The 17,146-nt window shown below is 45.9% G+C and overlaps 1 protein-coding gene across 1 annotated transcript in view; it reads left to right on the top strand.

Moving 5' to 3' along the window:
* The window catches only part of Rsbn1l (round spermatid basic protein 1-like), a gene marked incomplete in the record, with an annotated part of 74,642 nt that overhangs the window by 658 nt on the left and 56,838 nt on the right, over positions 1 to 17,146 (top strand).

The following is a 17,146-nucleotide window of genomic DNA, read 5'->3' as shown; positions in this document are numbered from 1 at the left end:
GAGGGGCGTGGAGAGCGCGGGGCCCGGGGCGGGAGCGGGAGCGGCCGCGGGGTGCCGCCGCCGCACGTTTTCAGCCATGTTCGTGTTTCCTGCCCGCCGCAGGCGCTGCGATCGGGCAGCTCGGGGGAGACGGGAGACCGCGAGAGGTTCCTGCCTCCGACGAGGGCAGATGCCTGCCGCGTCCCGTGCGGACACTTTCGGCTTAAGCGTGGGTTGGTCTCGCAGTGTTTCTTTAAAGCGGGCGATCTGACCTACGCAGCGTGCTTTGACAGTTCAGCGTGCAGACCCGCCGCAAATAAGGTCTTTATGTGCGCGCCAGCCTGAAGCCTACGATGAGCTTCATTCTGAGTACAGATCGCCACGCACTGTTGTGAAATGGTCTTTTTCCTTTGTGGGTTTTTTTTTTTTTGAAAGCAATAAACTGCTCTTGTTGATGTAAAGGTAACTTACATTGTAAAAACTTCTGTTTGGGTAAGAGTGATTTATTTCTCATAATTAAACTAATGCGTCCCAGGAGCAACAGTGTTACTTTTTCTTTGATGTTTTTGCCCGCAGCGAAGCTTTGACATCCGAGCCAAGTGCAACTGTGAAGATCTCAGGCTTGGAGAGGGTTGATTCTGAGAAAGGGGGCTGGGAGATGGAGGTTATGCTCCTCTTACTGAGGAGCTGTAGGTGGCCTGTATTTGGAAGTATTTGTTTTTAATGGCCAGATGTAAAATGTAAGTTACAAGCGCCTGGAAGTGTGTCGGGATCCAGCGTGGCGTCAGTGCCATTTGCATTGTATGAATTGCACGTTTGCTTTGTGTAAGTTCTCTGAGGGCGTGAATATGTTTAAGAACTTTTGAAAATAAGTACAGGTGGTCATATTTCTGTAAGGTTGTTGTTTAGACAGAGGTGCTTTTTATTGAGGAAAAGCAAAAAGATTGCTTTTCACTGTCTTGATGGTAATTTAATGGTGGAAGTCTTTCCCTCTTGGGAAATAGCCATATCCTTCTAAAGTTTGGAGTCACTGAATTGAGGTTCTGTTTTAACTACTTAAGAAAAGGTGGTAGTAAAATAGCAAGACTACATATATCTTAATTATAGGTATGATTGCACATGTATATGTCCTAATTTGAAATACAGTGCTCATTTCTCTGTAAAAATCTTCGTGCATGGACAGCCAAGCGTCTGCTGCTTCAGGTGTACACCTCTTTTTAATGTTGCCCTGGGCTGGCTCTACATAGTTCGGTAATCCTTCAATTATTCATAGTGCCTTGGTTGAATAATCAGAACCAGAGGTTAGCTGTACAGACATTTGAACAAGGAAAATAGACTGTTTTTCATCAAAACAAAACCAACATATATAGTCTTCAGAAGAACTAACCACCCCAATTCCACTAAACAGTTAAACTCCTATATATTTATCTAGCGTTTTAAACAGTCTAGTCAGAACTGCTTTATTTTTACTTTGGTTGTCATTCAAACAGAAAGCATTCAGATTTAATGAGAAGTGTGTATGTAAAAGGGCCGCCAGGCGGGCTATTTAATAAGTTGAGTCTGAAGTGTGGTTATTAATTTTTTTGACTGCATAACAAATTAAAATGATGGGCAAATCCTGATAGAGGATCATTGACAGTAAATTTGAAAGCTTGGTGGGATGAGCAAGAGAATTATACAAGTGCAGTAGTCTAGGCCGATTAAGTACGGGGCTGATGTCTTTTGCACCTACAATCTCCACGGCTAGGGAGCATAGTGCTATAACTGGCTTGTGTGATAAATTTGCTTTTGTTTTGTTTTGTGTGTTTGAGACAGGGTCTCGCTGTGTAGTTCAGGCTGGCTTTGAACTCAGAGGGATCCTTCGGCCTCAGCCTCCTGAATAGTAGGATTACAAGCATGTGCCACCACACCCAGCAAGTTTGCTTTTTTAAAAAAAAAATGAAGAACGATTAGAATTTTAAAACCAGGAAATACCCATAGAGGTAATTGTCAAGTTGAAAAATGTAGATAGTAAAAGTGGCCCTGTATTGAAAGTGTCCAGCATTTAGAATTACATTATGGTGATCCACAGAACATACCCAATACGACATACCTCCGGTGATCCCAGTAACCAATAAAATTTGTGTAGATCTTTTGTAGTGTTTTGCTTTGGACTTAGTGGCTTATTTTTTCCTTTCAAAGACCCCTGGAGTACTTGTTAAGTATTCCAAAAACAAAGTTAGACTGTTTCACTGAGTTTTCCTCTTAAAATTATAGTTACAGAATTTAATAAAAGTAGAAGCATTTTTTAGCACTGAGTAACTTGAGATACGAAGATGTCAGTGATTTTGTAGGGATGGATGCTTGAAGATTCTTCAGCTTTGCTTTCCTCCGTCTTTATAGTGTTCACAATTTTAGGTTAGATTTATCGTGTTCATCATCTGGCCGAGCATTGGTCGCTGCTGAAGGAGTCGCTGACTGAGTTCGGGTTTCCGTGTCCCCTTTTGTACCCCGTGCCTCACGTGTTTCACCTGCCTGCTTTTAGCCTTCCTGCACCCTCCAGCAGCTCCATAAAGTGCCTCTCAGTACAATTTTCCGCCTGGGCAGAGCTGTCAGATAAGCTTAGCCGTCCCATTTGTTACCCTGGACGTCCCTCTGTCGCTGTCCTCCTGCGGGGTCTGGCCTGCTTCCTCTCAGGCCGCCCCACCACTGTCACCTTGGGACTTCCCCTGCTCACAGACAGTTTGGCGACCTCACTTGTGCTGAGCCCCTTTCTGTGGGCCCCGCGGCTTCCTTTTGGTTCAGGCCTCCTGTGTGTGTCTCTGCTGGTGGCGCCATGAGAGACAGTGCGTGCAGTGGAGTTAGTTTTACCTCACCTTTGACTTCGTGGCTGCTGAGAGCTCTCCGTGTTGGAAACTGCTTTCCCTCCCAGTCGGAACGTGGTGTTCCGTGGCTGCCTGGCCTTCAGTGTTGATGTGGAGAAGTCTGATTTTTAATAAATTTTCTGCGCTACTGTCTGTCTGGGATGTTTCGTTCTTATCCCTGGATTTGAGAATTTGAGCTTTTATTTTTTTTTTGCCTTTTTGAGACAGAGTCTTGCTATGCAGTTCAGGTTTGCCTTGAATTCAGTATGTAGTCCAGGCTGGCCTTAAATTCCAGTGATCCTCCTGCTTCAGCCTCCTAAGTGCTGGGATTACAGACATACACCACCACGCCTGGCCATTTTATTTTTTTTAAAAAGGAGCGCTTGTGTTTTCCTGTATTACAGCACTTTGTCCCTTTTTCATGGGTTCAGCATGTTAATTATAGTTTCTTTGAAATGTTCTGCTTCCTGCATTTTGTTTTTGGTTCTACTAGCTTTATTTCTGTTTGTTTTGGTCTCATTTTTTGGTTGGAGGCTTTCTCTAGATTGTGCTATGAGCAGTTTTTTCACAGTTAGGAGAACATTATCTAAACTGAGAAGACCTCGTGGGCATGCCTGTGCAGGGCCTAGGGACTAGGGGACTCCCCTGTTTTAGCGTCATTTCTTTTCTCTGGGTGGTAAGAATGCTTTCGGTTTCTTCCGATGAAAGGTCGTGCTTGTGTCTCTGTGGGAGAGTAATGGAGTGAGGACTGTGTCAGTCAGTCCAGCTACTGTAACAAGTAGCTTGGACAGCAGACCTTTCTCTTGCAGTCTGGGAGCCTGGGATCAGTGTCCGGCCTGGCCTGGCCTGGCCTGGCCTGGCTCGGCTCTCAGGGCCTTTCCTGAGTGCTGCTCGTGGGCTTTCTCTTCCTCCTCCAGGACGCCCAGCTGCAGGATGCGGACCCCGTGGGGTCTCTTCTCCTCCCACTATCTGAAAGCCTGCTCTCTGGATACAGTCACGCGGGACTTCAAGGCCTCTGTGTGACTTCCCGGAGGATCTGTTCTGACCTCAGCAAGAGGGTGTGCGTGTGTGTGTGTGTGTGTGTGTGTGTGTGTGTGTGTTCGTGCTGGTGGGGGAAGAAAAACAGAAAGAAGAAAAAAAAATAAAATTCACTAGCCTCATGATAAAGTAGGAGTGAAAATGTGTGTGTGTCCACATATGTAGGAGGATAAGCAACTCCAGAAAAAAATAAAACTTTAAAGAACAGAATGGTGCACATCTGTCATCCCAGCACTTGGTCTCTGTGTTTTCCTCTAGTCCCGCTCCTCCCATGGCTCCGTGGGGAGCCCTTGAGCAGGGCTGCCAGGTCCCTCTCACGGTCCCACCGGGACCAAGCTCTCCTGCTTCCTTAGGGCAGCGTATGGGGCTGCGGGTTTCCCACTCTTTCATTTTCTGGACTGTTCTCTTCCGTTATGCCATTTTATCACTTGTGAATTTCCCGTTCACTGTTGGCTTTCCACCTTAAGCCTTTGCATTTGGTCTTAGGGAGACATGTCGCTCTGTGTAGGCCTTCACCGTGCTCTGCCTCAGGACTCCTGAGTGCCAGGCTATGGCCTGGACCGCCACACCAGGCGAAGCTAACTCTAAAAACTGCGTTTAAAATTGCAGTGAGGTGCACATAGCAGCATGCCTCGGGCTCCCTGGAGAAACTGACCTCGGTGATATTTTCATGCAGCTCAATGGAGACTGCGGGGTTTGGCTCCCCTGGGAGTGGAGGCTGAGGGGCTCGAGGCTGCTGTCTGCAGGCAGAGGCTCGGAGAGCTGCTCGCTCCTCCGCGTTGCAGGCCTGAGCCCCGGCCTGGTCTGACCTGCGAGCCCTGAGAGCCTGTCACCAGCTTCAGGAGGCAGAGGATATGCTGGCCTGGCCCTTCCCTTGCTCTGCCTGTTGTCCCGGGGCTCTCGCACAAGTGCCTCCTGTCGCCACTGGTGCGGGCAGCTCACTCGGCCAGCGTGGCCTGATGCTGATCCTTCCTGGGAAGGCCCTGGCTATGCAGGTGACCCTCAGCTTAGTCAGGGTGACAGGTGAAATTAGCCCTGGCACGAAAAAACCTACCATGAGAGCTGTTTTGAAATGTTTAGCATGCTGTGTCAGGATTTCCTTTTTGCGGGTGGTGGGGTAGTGGGGATTGAACCCAGGACCTCATGCGTGTGCTCTTCTAGTGAACTACACCTGCAGCTCCTAGACTGCTTTTGGAACACTGAGCAGTGTCGCACTATGTGTGCATACTACACTGCGTGCAGTCGGTCCTTGGTGGCTACCGGATTGCGCTCCCTTTTGCTGGTGTGGAGAGTGCTGCAGTGAGCTCGGAGCACTAACAGCTGAGCCCTTGCTCTCATTCTGGGTGTGTGCCCAGGTGGTGGGGCCAGTTTTCATTGTTGAGGACCTGCCTTGTAGTTTCTTACATCTATTTTCCACCACTGCCACACCATTTTACCTTCCCACCAATGGTGCATGTTGGGATAACTAATATTGGAAAATTAATTAACCTAAGCAAGCAAACAAAACAAACCCATCAGCCAGCCCATAACAGGTTGAGGCAGATGCTTGTGAAGTCAGTGTACTTGCAGCCACACCAGCCTAGGAAATAAAATACTGGATTTGGAGGCGTAAAAAGGCATTTGAATGCTTACGACATGCCTTGTTATTGTCACGGTATTTTTAGATTGAAACTCCTGAGGTTTGTTGTAGCTTCCTCAGAGGTGCACGGCTGAAGTGTAAAGAATATGGGTCGGCTCCATCTCTGCCAGATTCCGAGGCGACCTGCACAGTGGTGCAGCCAACTTAACTTGTTCCCTTTAGGCGCTAATAACCTGGAAAAGGAAAATGAAGGTGAACTTTGAGACAATTTCCAAGGTACTTTTTTGGATAGCTTTTTATTACGAAATTTTAAGGCATATAGAAAAGTTGAAAGAATAACACTGTGATCCTGTATAGATTTCCCTATTTTCGCAACCTTTACTGTTTTATCATATTTATGCACTGGAATGTTTGAAAGTAAATTTTAGCATTCATAACCCATCATTCTTATATATTTCAATCTTTATTTACCAAACACGCCTTTTTACCTAACCAGAGTAACATTAAAACACTTGAGAAGTTAATCATATGGCCAGGTCATATACACATTCTTCTAATTCATTTGTTCCTCAAACACACTTTGTTTATCTGAGTCTAGAAATCAGTACCTGTGGGTTTTTTTTTTAACACGGCGTTTGCTTTTTTTTTTTTGGTACGGGGGCTCAAACCTAGGGAGCACTGAACTACATCCCAGCTCTCTTTTTTGGCCGTGGGGGCAGGGTGGGACAGGATCTTGGTAAATTGCCCAGGGGAGCCTTGACTTTGCAGTCCTGTTCAGCCTCCCAAGCACCTGGGATTACAGGGGAGCGCCACCACGCTTGGCCTTGACGCACACTTTGAAGAAACTGGTCTAACGTATTTGCTTATCGTGTGGGTTTTCCTTTATTTATAATTTTAAAATAATAGTTTCATTATAAAATTTTATCTTTTTGTATTTCTTGTAAACTGGAAGTAAAGTATAAAAACTTGATTATGTTCAGATTGTACAGTTCTGGTAAAAATGGTTCATAAGTACCTCATTTTGTATTTTATATTGTATCTCCGGGGAGGCATATAATATTCAGGCCGTCCCATTATTAATGATGTGAAATTCAATCACTCGGTTAAAGTGACTTCTAGGTCTCTGTTGTAAGGCTCATTTTCCTATTTGCATTTGGCCGGTAATCTGTGGGTTGATGTTTCCTGAGTATCCACTTTCCCAGTTGGCCTTTGGATCAATTGATGACCCCAGTCTGAGTCACACATTTCATTGGGATTTAAAAAATGATTTAAAATTACTCCTGAATCTAAAAATAGTTTTGAGGAGTAGGAAATTAGTTTAAATTAGTCTAAACTTAGTTTTGAGGATTAGGAAATTCATAATAAATTGCTACTCTTGGATCTAGAATAAAATTTGATAGTCTATAGTTGGCACACACCTGAAGAAATCACACCTGGAATCACAGCGTTCTGGGAGGCTGAGGCAGGAAGATTGCAAGTTCAAGCCTAGCCTGGGCACAAAATAAAAGGAGGATGAGGATGTAACTCAGTACAAATGCCCAGAGGTGAGGGGATTTATTTGATTTGTGTATATAAATATTCTTATATACATTTAAAAAACCCCCACAGGTATATTCTTCTGACTTAAGGTACAGAAGTAAATAATGTGAGTTTATGGGTATACAGAATCGTTTTTTGGGGGGATGTGGAGTAGGGGCTGAATGAACCCGAGACCTTCCCACTGAGCTACATCCCCGTTCGTTCATTCATTCTCTCGTTCATTCGTTTGTGCCACAGTGACTGGCTGTCCGGAACCTTGATGATAGACAGTTGTTTGCATTCCTAATTCCGCCTCGCTGAGGTTTGGAAAGACCCTTGACAAGTGCTTGTATTTACAGATTGACTGTGTAGTCCAGTTATAATTGGTAATGTATTAAAGTATTGCTAATGTGGGCCCAAAATGAAAAGTCTCTACCAACTTTAAATAGCAAATAATATAGTGGGTTAAATATTATGTATAATTCGAAATTATGATCTCTATTCTATGATAAACTCTGTTGGCTAATGCATATAGACTTCCATTAAGCTAGGTAATATCAGGGCAGGTATTGTTTTAGTATCTATTTTATGAACTTTACCTTACACTTAGTAATTAGTCTGAAGAAAAAAGATGCAGTAATTTTTCATGAGGAAGTTTATATTTTGGCCAGGTTGGTGCTGCATGCCTCCAATCCTAGCATTCTGGGAGGTTGAGGTAGGAGGAACACAAGTTTGAGTCCAGTTTGGGCAGTTTTTTGAGACCCTGTCTCAAAATTTAAAAAAGCAAAAACAAAAAACTCCTGGGGATTAGCTCAGTGTGAAGGCCTTGGGTTCAGTCTCCTGTTCTGAAAAAAACTTCTGTTTGCATTGTAAACTTAAGTAGATATTTTTGTAGTCTTTTAAAAAACTAGAGTATATGTTTTCTTTATGTATATATCCTGTGGCTGTGTGTGGGGTATCAGGGGTGGAAGCAGGGCCTCCTGCACCAGAGGCATGTTCTGTATCGTTGAGCTACGAGTCTGACACCCGAGCCCCCACCCAGATCGTCCGGTTTTGATGAACACGTATTAACTGTACTGAGCGGGTGTCCCCGTGGTGGTGCAGTACTGGAGTGCAGCATGTGCTGGTCAGACCGCGATGTTGCCCTCTCTTTATTCTTCATCTGTGTTTGGGCCTCTCCGCTCCTCTCCCTAGATCTTCGTATAACTTATAATAGGTTTTTTTTTTTCCATGCTGAGTCTTAGGCAGCAGTGGGTTATTCTGACCTATCGGCACAACACTGCACCGCACACCAGAATTTATGCCTTCCATGCAACTGTGTTTTAGTACCTGTTGTCCAGCTTCCCTGTATCTCCTCCCCTCCCAGGCTCCTGGTAATCAGGATTCAATGTTTAGGTCGACTTTTTAAAGCTCGCACACGTTAGGGAACATGAGTGGTTGTCTTTCTGTGTCTGGCGTACCTTGCTGATAGTTGTGCTAACTGAGTTGAGATGCTATCACAGTGTAGGTGTTTGTTTTTTCAGTACTGGTGGTAGAACCCAGAAGTGCTGAGCTGTAGTCCCACCATTTTTAGAAATGTTTTATCTTGGCTGGCCTTGAACTTGTGGTCCTCCTGCCTTATTGGCTTCATCATAGTTTGATTTACATTTCCCTGATGGCTAATGACATTGAGCAGTTTTCATATAGTTACTAGACACTTGTATTTTTTTTTTCTTTCCAAGACAGGGTCTCCCTATGTAGTCCTGCCTGATCTTGAAATCACTATATAGCTCAGGGTGGCCTGGAACTCATGGCAGTCCTCCTGCCTCAGCCTCCCAGAGTGCTGGGATTACAGGCCTACGCCACTACACTGGGCAGTATTTCTTCTTTTGAGAAGTTTGCATTCAGATCATTTGCCCATTTTAAAATTGGGTTATAGCTATCCTGTGGGTTAGAGTGCCTTTGATTGGTTTGTCACATGCAGGAATATTCTGCAATCCTGGATGTCTTAGGGTCATTTTCTGAGAAGTCATTGATACATTTCATAATTTAAAGGTCATAAATATTCATCATGATTCATTTTTCTTGTGTGTGAAAGCGATGCTGTTAGAATTAGTAAGCTCTCAAGCACTTCTGTGGCAGTCACCCGCTGCTGACTGAGGGAGGGTGTGAGCCCCTTGACGGAAGGGGACGGAAGCAGTAATGGTAGCCATAGCCACCGTTTCCAGAGCTGCTCCCAGCACTTCAGTTTTCTGTAATTTTCACAACTTCTTTACAGTTCTCTTAGCTATTAGCTTTCATAAATGTAAACAGAAAGTAAGCATCCAATCTAGTTTTGGGGCTTTGGTGGTCTCACTTCAGATCCCAGCTTTAAACGATCTGCTGTCCAGACAGCACGGTTTTTGATCCTAAATTTCCTTCACCCCCAGCTGTGTCCGACTGTAAGTGAGTGGCTTTGGGGAGACTTGGGTTAGGTACGCAGACATGGGGGGCGTGTTTGGAGGCGGTGCAGGTGTGAGGTTAGAGGGGCGGGCGGGGCGCAGCTGTGCTGTGAGCGTGGAACCCGCGCTGAGACTGTGCTTTTGTGCGGGAAGCTGGCTGGCCTGGCAGCACGGACTCTGCCGCTCGTTGTCCTTTGCCAGGTGAGGGGGATTCTGCTCAGTTCGTGTGTGTGCACTTGGGTGTGCATGTGAGGCAGTCTCGAGATACACAGTCTCAGATCCTTTCTTAGTCCTCAGGTGACCACAGTTAGCAGTTCATGGCAGCTTGCGGCCTTTGAAAGCTCTCCAAGAAGCCAAAGATGAAGGGTGAACCCACAGCCTGGCCTAACAATTTCATACCCCACCCCGCTTCCTACCTCTGCTGCTGCTAGTTCAGCGTTGCGCTCCTTTTGGGGCCCCTTGTCCTCGCTCCATCTTTGCTGATTACCTTGTTTCTTTGTTTCTAGTGTCCATTGCTGGCACTTCTGAAATCGTAGTTTAGTCTAGAATTTATCTCCTCACACGGCCCCCAGTAGAGGTTCCACAGAACTGCAGAGCCAGCACATTCAAAACTCTGAGTCTTCCGTCCTTCTCCTCACCCACCTGGAGGCCGCTCTCATCACTTCCGGCCACTGTCTTTCAGGTCTTGCGTATTTCCACCAGGTCTTTGCTGTAGTCTTTGTGCAAATCGCTGTCACCAGCTACCTGATTTGTGGCTCCTTCTCCAGAAGCCAGTGCTGCTGTTGCCGTCCTTAGCTGAACTACATGAGCTGTCAGGTGCCTTATACCGCGTAATTAATTATTATTCATCGTTGTTGGATATAGATCTCCAGGTCTAGGGGCTGGGGGTATAGCTGGCATAAGTGCCTGCCTGGCAAGCGCAAGTTCCCGAGTTTGATCCCAGCCAAAAAAAAAAAAGGAAAAAAAAAAAAGATCTGCAGGTCTAGAGCGCCCCCAATTGTATGTGAAAGTCACAATTGATAGACCAGCCTTAGTTTAAGATTCAGTGGTAGTTACTTAGTTCTGTCACCTAGATACACCACATGTAAGGCCTTACTGTTTCATGTCGTAATTTTATTTCGTGTCTCAATTTTTCATGTTATAATTTTACATTGAAAAGAAAGAAGTAATTTTGCGCCTGTTTTAGAGACACAGTTTTCCTGACATGTCAGTGAGTAAAACTGATCTGAAGGTTTTCATGTGATGGTAGAAGGAGCCCAGACTGCTGTATCCTGTTCTGTCTGGCTTGGCTTTCACATATCTGTGCATGTGTGTATATATTTTTAAGATTTCCCTGTTATGTGTTTGTGCTCTTCCGACTATCCGATCACACTGTGTATGTTGCTGGATATTCTCCTTCTCTTTGTATCTAACAATAGCTGTGTTTGTGCCTATGATTAGGTATTGACCATCGTGTTGGAAATAATGTATATGCTGGCTTCAATCCTCATAAAAAAATGTGTCCAGGCATGATGATGCACGCCTATAATCCAGCACTCTGGGAGGCTGAAGCAGGAAGATTGCAGGTTTGAGCCCACCGTGGGCAATTTAGGCAAACAAACCAAAAAACAGAAAAGAAAAAAGGACTAAGCTGTAAGTGTGGAGGCCCGGTTTCACTCTGCGTGCCCTGTTAGTCCCCCAAATGTGGAGACACGAGTACTGAGGCGCTGCACAGCTGGGTAACTTGCTGTGCGGCTGCTGCCTGATGGAGTTTGGCTTAATGTCTGACTGCATTACGGAGGTGATGTGGTGATGCCCGTCCTTCATCAGAGCCTGCGCTGTCTCCGTGATACTAACGTCCAGTTCCTGAATCCCAGCCGCTTGGAGCTGCTCTGCGTGTGAAATTTTATTTCCTTGTTTTGGGGTGGTTTCTTCTGTTGGGGAATATTTCAGCCAGAGCAACCTGCCTGTTCTTGAATAGTAAGAGGTAAGTAGTGTACAGTTTGAATGTATTTCTCACAGTACCTCCAGGCAGAAACTTTTGCATCACTGTACAAAAAGAGGATGTTGTTACTGTTCTGAGTCAGTATAGTAAATTTTTCCCTTTATAAAGAAATAGACTCATCGGGCATGGTGATGAATGCCTGTAATCCCAGCACTCTGAGGGGCTGAGGCAGGGGGATCACGTGTTTGAGCTCAGTCTGGGCCTTTTAGCCATTTAGCAAGAGCCTTACCTAGAGTGAAAAATTTAAAAAGGACTAGGGATGTAGCTCCCTAGAAGGGTCTTCGGTTCATCCCCTAGAACTACAACAAAACAAACATAGGAAGGAGAGCGGGACAGAGGCCTTGAGAGGAGTGGCTGTCACTTCTGCCCCCTCGTGTGCGGAGCTGACTGGCTCTGCGCATCACCTCTCAGGGTCTTCCCGTGCTCAGTTCCACAGTCTCAACCCTAGGGACCACGCAGCACTTTCTGCCCCGGGCCAGGCAGACAGAGCAGAGCGGCGGGGCCAGCACTGGAAGGTGTTCAGACCTACCACCCCTACCTCGTGACGGTGTGGTTTTTCTACATTTCCTTCCTCCTGAGTTTCGGGAAACCATCTCTGCCTTATTCCTCCTCTTCCTACGCAGCCATACCCACTGCGGCAGAGAGGGCTGGCGGGTCGAGCTACGCAGACTGCTTGTATGTGCAGGTTAGTGACAGAGTCTGTTATTAGCGGAGTATGTAAAACATATGAGGTCCACAGAAGTTTCAGGGTGTTTCTTGGTTTTCCTTTCTGAACTAGAAACTGGGAACCCTGGCTAGGAGTTGTCCCCTTTGTGATGCATGCAGTCTCTGTCTCTGGAAAATCATGAACAGTCTTTGGGCCTCAGCCCTTTCCTCCATAAAATAAAGGGAAGAGGTGAGATCTCAAAGTTGTTTCCTACGGAAAAGCTAATTTGTGAGAGCTTTCCTGGCAGCTGCCCCACTCCAACATTACGTTGTCTGTTCCTGTCATATCACCACTGATGGTTTCTTTTTCTTTCTTTCTTTTTCTGTTTTTGTGTGTCTTTTTAAGATAGGGTCTCACTTTGCAGTCTAGCCTGGCCTTGAGCTCTCAGTGATCCTTCTGCTTTGGCCTCCCAAGTACTGGGATTACAGGTGTGCGCCACCATGAGCAGACATCTTGTTTATTTCTGAGTCTTATAAAAGCATTTACTTTTTGATTTTACATAATTTCTGTATAATTTGTCCTCTTTTGGAGACAGGATTTCACTATGGAGTTCGGGTTGGCTTTGAACTCGCTTTGTAGCCCAGGCTGGCCTCAAACTTACAGGGATCTTCCTGCCTCAGCCTCCCGGGTGCTGGGATTACAGGCGGGCATCACCACAAACAGCCTATCCTTTGCCCTTTCTTCTTCCATCTTTCTCCTGTGAATTCAGCAGATGCTTGTTGATTGCTGGCTGGGGCTCAGCCCTGGGAGGTGGGTGGGAATGCAGAGGGGAGGGTCTTGCTGTTACAGAATTTGGGGTTGAACTCTAGAGATAATGCGCTGCAGTGTAAAGTGTGCTTCTTATTGCTGCTCACTCTCTTGCTGTGGAGATGCTTTCTCTGCTGACTTCTGTGCTCAAATCACTGGTAATTTGTTAGTTCTACTGTAAGCTTTTCTCCTGCTGCCCCTGGAAGCTCCTGTTATGCATCAGAGCACTCGCTTCAGTCTTGGGGAAGGTAACAGAGGTGGAGATGTAGCTGAGGAGCTTACAAATCAGTGCCGCACAGAGCAGCTACACACAGAAAACCAGAGTCCAAATCATAAAGAGGGAGGAAGGATCGAGGAGCGCTGCTCAGTGGAAAACCCGAGCCTCAGGTAGATCTGCAAACATGTAGGGATTTTGCAAGTGGAGTTGTGTTGGGCAGAGGAGTCCCGGCTCAGGTGTCAGTAGAAGAGAAGGCTAAAAGGTAAATATTGCTGATGAAGGTTCTTGGTGGCATGCAGAAGGTGTTTTTTTTTCAAACTGAGCTGGGTTTGTTTATTTGTTATAAGCAGAAGTGTGTGATATGATAAACAATGTATGTGGGTAGGGGAATATACTGAAGACTAGATCTAGGACCTTCACACTAAGCTACATCATCAGCCCTTTTTTATCATTTTTCGTTTTACTGAGTTACCCATGGTGGGCTTGAACTTTCTATCCTCCTGCCTCAGCCTCCCAGGTTTGTGCTAGCTGGTGTGCGTGCATGTGTGCATGCATGCATATGTGTGTGCATGTCTTTGTGGTGTTGGGTATCAAAGCCAGACCCTTGTGTCTGGTAGGCAGGCAGCGCACCACTGAGCTGTAATTGCAGCCCCTGGCTGCTAAGGAATGCTTCTGACCGCTCTGAGTTTAGTAGATCCCAGGAAGGGACAGCTAGGCGGAGCGAGACCCCATCTTTCAAAAGGTAATGAATGACCATTATGGTAGTGATTATGGGGAAGGAAAGGAGGCAGAACTATTCGGACAGGTCACATGATTTAATGTTAAGAGAAAACTGAAGGAGGCTTCAGTATTACTGAGAGCTTTTTTGTTTAAGTGTTGGCAGATGTTCTTCCAGTAACATAAATAGAGAATTTAAGAAGAGCTTGAACCTATTCTGTGTTAGAAAGATGATAATTTTGAGCCAAGTGTAGGGCACAGGCCTATAATCCCAGCTACTTTGGAGGCTGAGGCAGGAGGACTCAAGTTCAGCCTGGGAAATTAGTGGGACCTTAGCTCCAAAAGAAAAAAACAATTCTGGTGTTAAATCTCTTACAGAGATGCCAGTATGGAGTTAGGCAGAGAGACTGGATTGGGAGATTGCGTGCTTTGGAGATTCTTTCCCTAGTGGTTACAGTTTAACCTTATCTGCTAGGACAGCATTGGATAGATAGATAGATAGATAGATAGATAGATAGATAGATAGATAGATAGACAGATGGATGATAGGAAGAACAGATAGGCGAGAGAAGCAAGCCTAGGGCAGATTCTAGGGACGATAGACGATAGAACCCTGAGAAGGCGGCAGTGACCAGGCCAGGAAAGTGCGGCTGAACTGAAACGGAGAGAGAAATGTGCAGTAAGTAGTCCACCGTGCTGTGTAGAGAGAGGCCCAAGGAAGACTGGCTGAGACAGCATTGATTTGGCAGCCGTGCTGGGCTGTGTGGGAGAGGGGGTGATAGGTCACTTTCTGTTCGACCCTAGTCAAGCCCCCGCTTCTCTTTTCACTGGACTCTTCATGCCCTTTGTATTTTACTTCTCTGAGTATGTTTTCACCATTTTGCAACTCTGGTCTCCCATTTAACTTCCCTACATTTCTCTTCGCTTCTGTTCCCAGCCTGCTCTCTGATCTCTTTCCAGTTGCACATGGTTGTTGGCTGGATGCGGGAGGGGCAGGTGCTGGTGCTTGCCCAGATGGGCTGATCTGGGCGGCATTATTAGGGTGTGACTTGTGGCTGCCGTCCAGGGCCGGCTGCTGTGACAGTGAAGCCTGCAGGAGCTTTTGCTGTGACAGTGGGTTGGGGCTGGAAGCTTCTGCCAGCACTGCTTGAGAATGTCCAGGTAGATTTATGACACTGTCACATAAACAACTGAAGGAACCTTTTAAAAGAGCTTCATGCTAAAGTCTATAGTTCAGTGAGTCGGAGTCTGATAGAGATTTCCATGGTTTTCTTAAAAGCTATTGGACCTAATAATATATGTATGTATGTACATTTCTTTCCTTGGTACTGGGGATTGAACCCAGGGCCTTTGCACTGGGTACAGCCTCAGCCCTTTTTTTTGTTATTTGGCGACAGGGTCTTGGTAATTCTCTTCATTGCCCAGGCAACTCGAATGTGTGATCCTCCTGCTTCCGCGGGGCTGTACTCATGCGCTGTCTCGCTTGGATTTTGGTTTGTTTTTTGCCGTGGAGTCTTGCTGTGTTGCCCCAGCTGGTCTGACCTTGCGAATGCAAGGGGTCTTCCTGGTTTGCTGCTGCAGTAGTCAGGCTGCCGGCACGCGCGCACACACGCGTATGCATCAGCACCCAGCTCGTTCCCTTTCTCTTGGGTGACTGTGACCGGACCTGGAGGTGAAGGGCACGACGTGAAGTAGGGCAGCCTCGAACAGTTCTGTGACGCAAGGCTTCGCAAAAGCTGAGGTGACTTCCGTGCATGCAGAGGTGTGTGTTGTGCATATACTAACTGTGTATTCAGTGTTTTATTTTGAAGTGTGTTCTCATGTCTTTTAATATACCGTGAATGATTAGATATTTGAAAGTAATTATTCTTGTTTTAAAGATGTAGACTACCAACTCCATTATACAACTAATACGTAATATAAGTAATAAATACCTTCCTGTTGTAAAAGCTTCAGATAATTTAAAAGCATATGAGATAAAACCAGAAGTTCTTTTTCTTTTTTTTCCATGTGTGAGTGCTATTTGTCCTTTCAGATCTTTTTCTCTGCATGTAGCTTACTTTCTCTCTCTCTCTCTTTCTCCTTTGTTTTTTTTTTTTTTTGCTGTCCCATGGATTGAACCCAGGGAGTGCTGAACTACATCTGCAGGCACCTTTTTTTGTTTTTGTGCTGGGGGTGACCTCAGGGGTGCTACTACTGCACTGTATACCCAGCCCATTTCTAAATTTTGAGACATGGTCTTGCCAGGTTGCCCAGGCAGGACTTGAACTTGTGATTCTCCTGCTTCAGGCTCCCAAAAAGTTGAGATTACAGGTGTGTGCCACTGCATCCAGCTCCCAGCCCTTTTTATATTTTATTTTGAGACAGAATCTCACTAAGTCACCCAGGTTGGCCTTGAACTTGTGATTCTTTGGCCTCAGCCTCTGGGCCAGTGTGCCCAGCTTCAGTTTACTTTTACAAGCTTAAGTGTGGAACAGGTTTTTTTGTGTCACTTGCTCTCTGTACTGACAGTGTTTCCTGGAGCTTTTTTGTTGCATGGTGTTCAGTGTGTGTGCATGTGCACACATGTGTGCCTGTGTTTCCCTTGATGACGAGGGTGGCCTGGGACAGTGTGGGGAGGGAGAGGAGGGTCACTGACGTGCTTATCCCTGAGCCCCCCCCCCCACGGCAGAGTGTGCTGGAGGGGCGCCTTTCCCTGCAAAGGAGCGCGCACGGGAGATGCTGATGAGGAAGTGGATGTGTGGGTGCGTCTGTAACTAACGGGAGCAGGTGTGCAGAGTGCTGCAGCTGAGGGGCCCACAGAGGCGGCCCTTGTGCAGCCTCAGCACAGGATGAGGAGGAGCCCGGGGTGGCGGCGAGAAATTTCAACTGTCACCTCTCCTACCGAGATGCCGAATGACAGCTGAGGGTTAAGCATGATTCAGAAAAAATGAAATGAGGCTTAGCTGCTGTTGTTTCTTAAGCATTTCCCTCCTATTTTGGAGGTCATTAATACGAGAATGATGATGAGTTACAAATCTTTTAGTTTCTTTGCTGCCAAAGTGAGCACAAGAGTTAAAATTTTTCTCATAACAAAATGACTACATCTTTTATATTTTAGAAAACAGGAAAGTATGTAGTATGTTTTAAAGTCATGAGAAGCCAGGTGTGGTGGTGCACTCTTACAATTCCAGCACCCTAGAAGGCTGAGGCAGGAGGATTATAATGTCTTAATCACTTAGTGAGACATTATCTCAAAAAAAAAAAAAAAAAGCCAGCATTGTAGATCAGTGTTAAGGTTTTCCTTTTTTTTTTTTTTTTTTTTGAGACAGGGTCTTGTTGTATAGCCCAGGCTGTCCTTCAACTGGTAGTGATCCTCCTGCCACAGCCTCCCAAGTGCTGGGATGACAGATGTGCAC

Source organism: Chinchilla lanigera, unplaced genomic scaffold (genome assembly GCF_000276665.1).
Source record: "Chinchilla lanigera isolate Chin_1 unplaced genomic scaffold, ChiLan1.0 scaffold00009, whole genome shotgun sequence".
NCBI lineage: Eukaryota > Metazoa > Chordata > Mammalia > Rodentia > Chinchillidae > Chinchilla > Chinchilla lanigera.
This window is presented reverse-complemented; position numbering and strand designations above follow the sequence as displayed.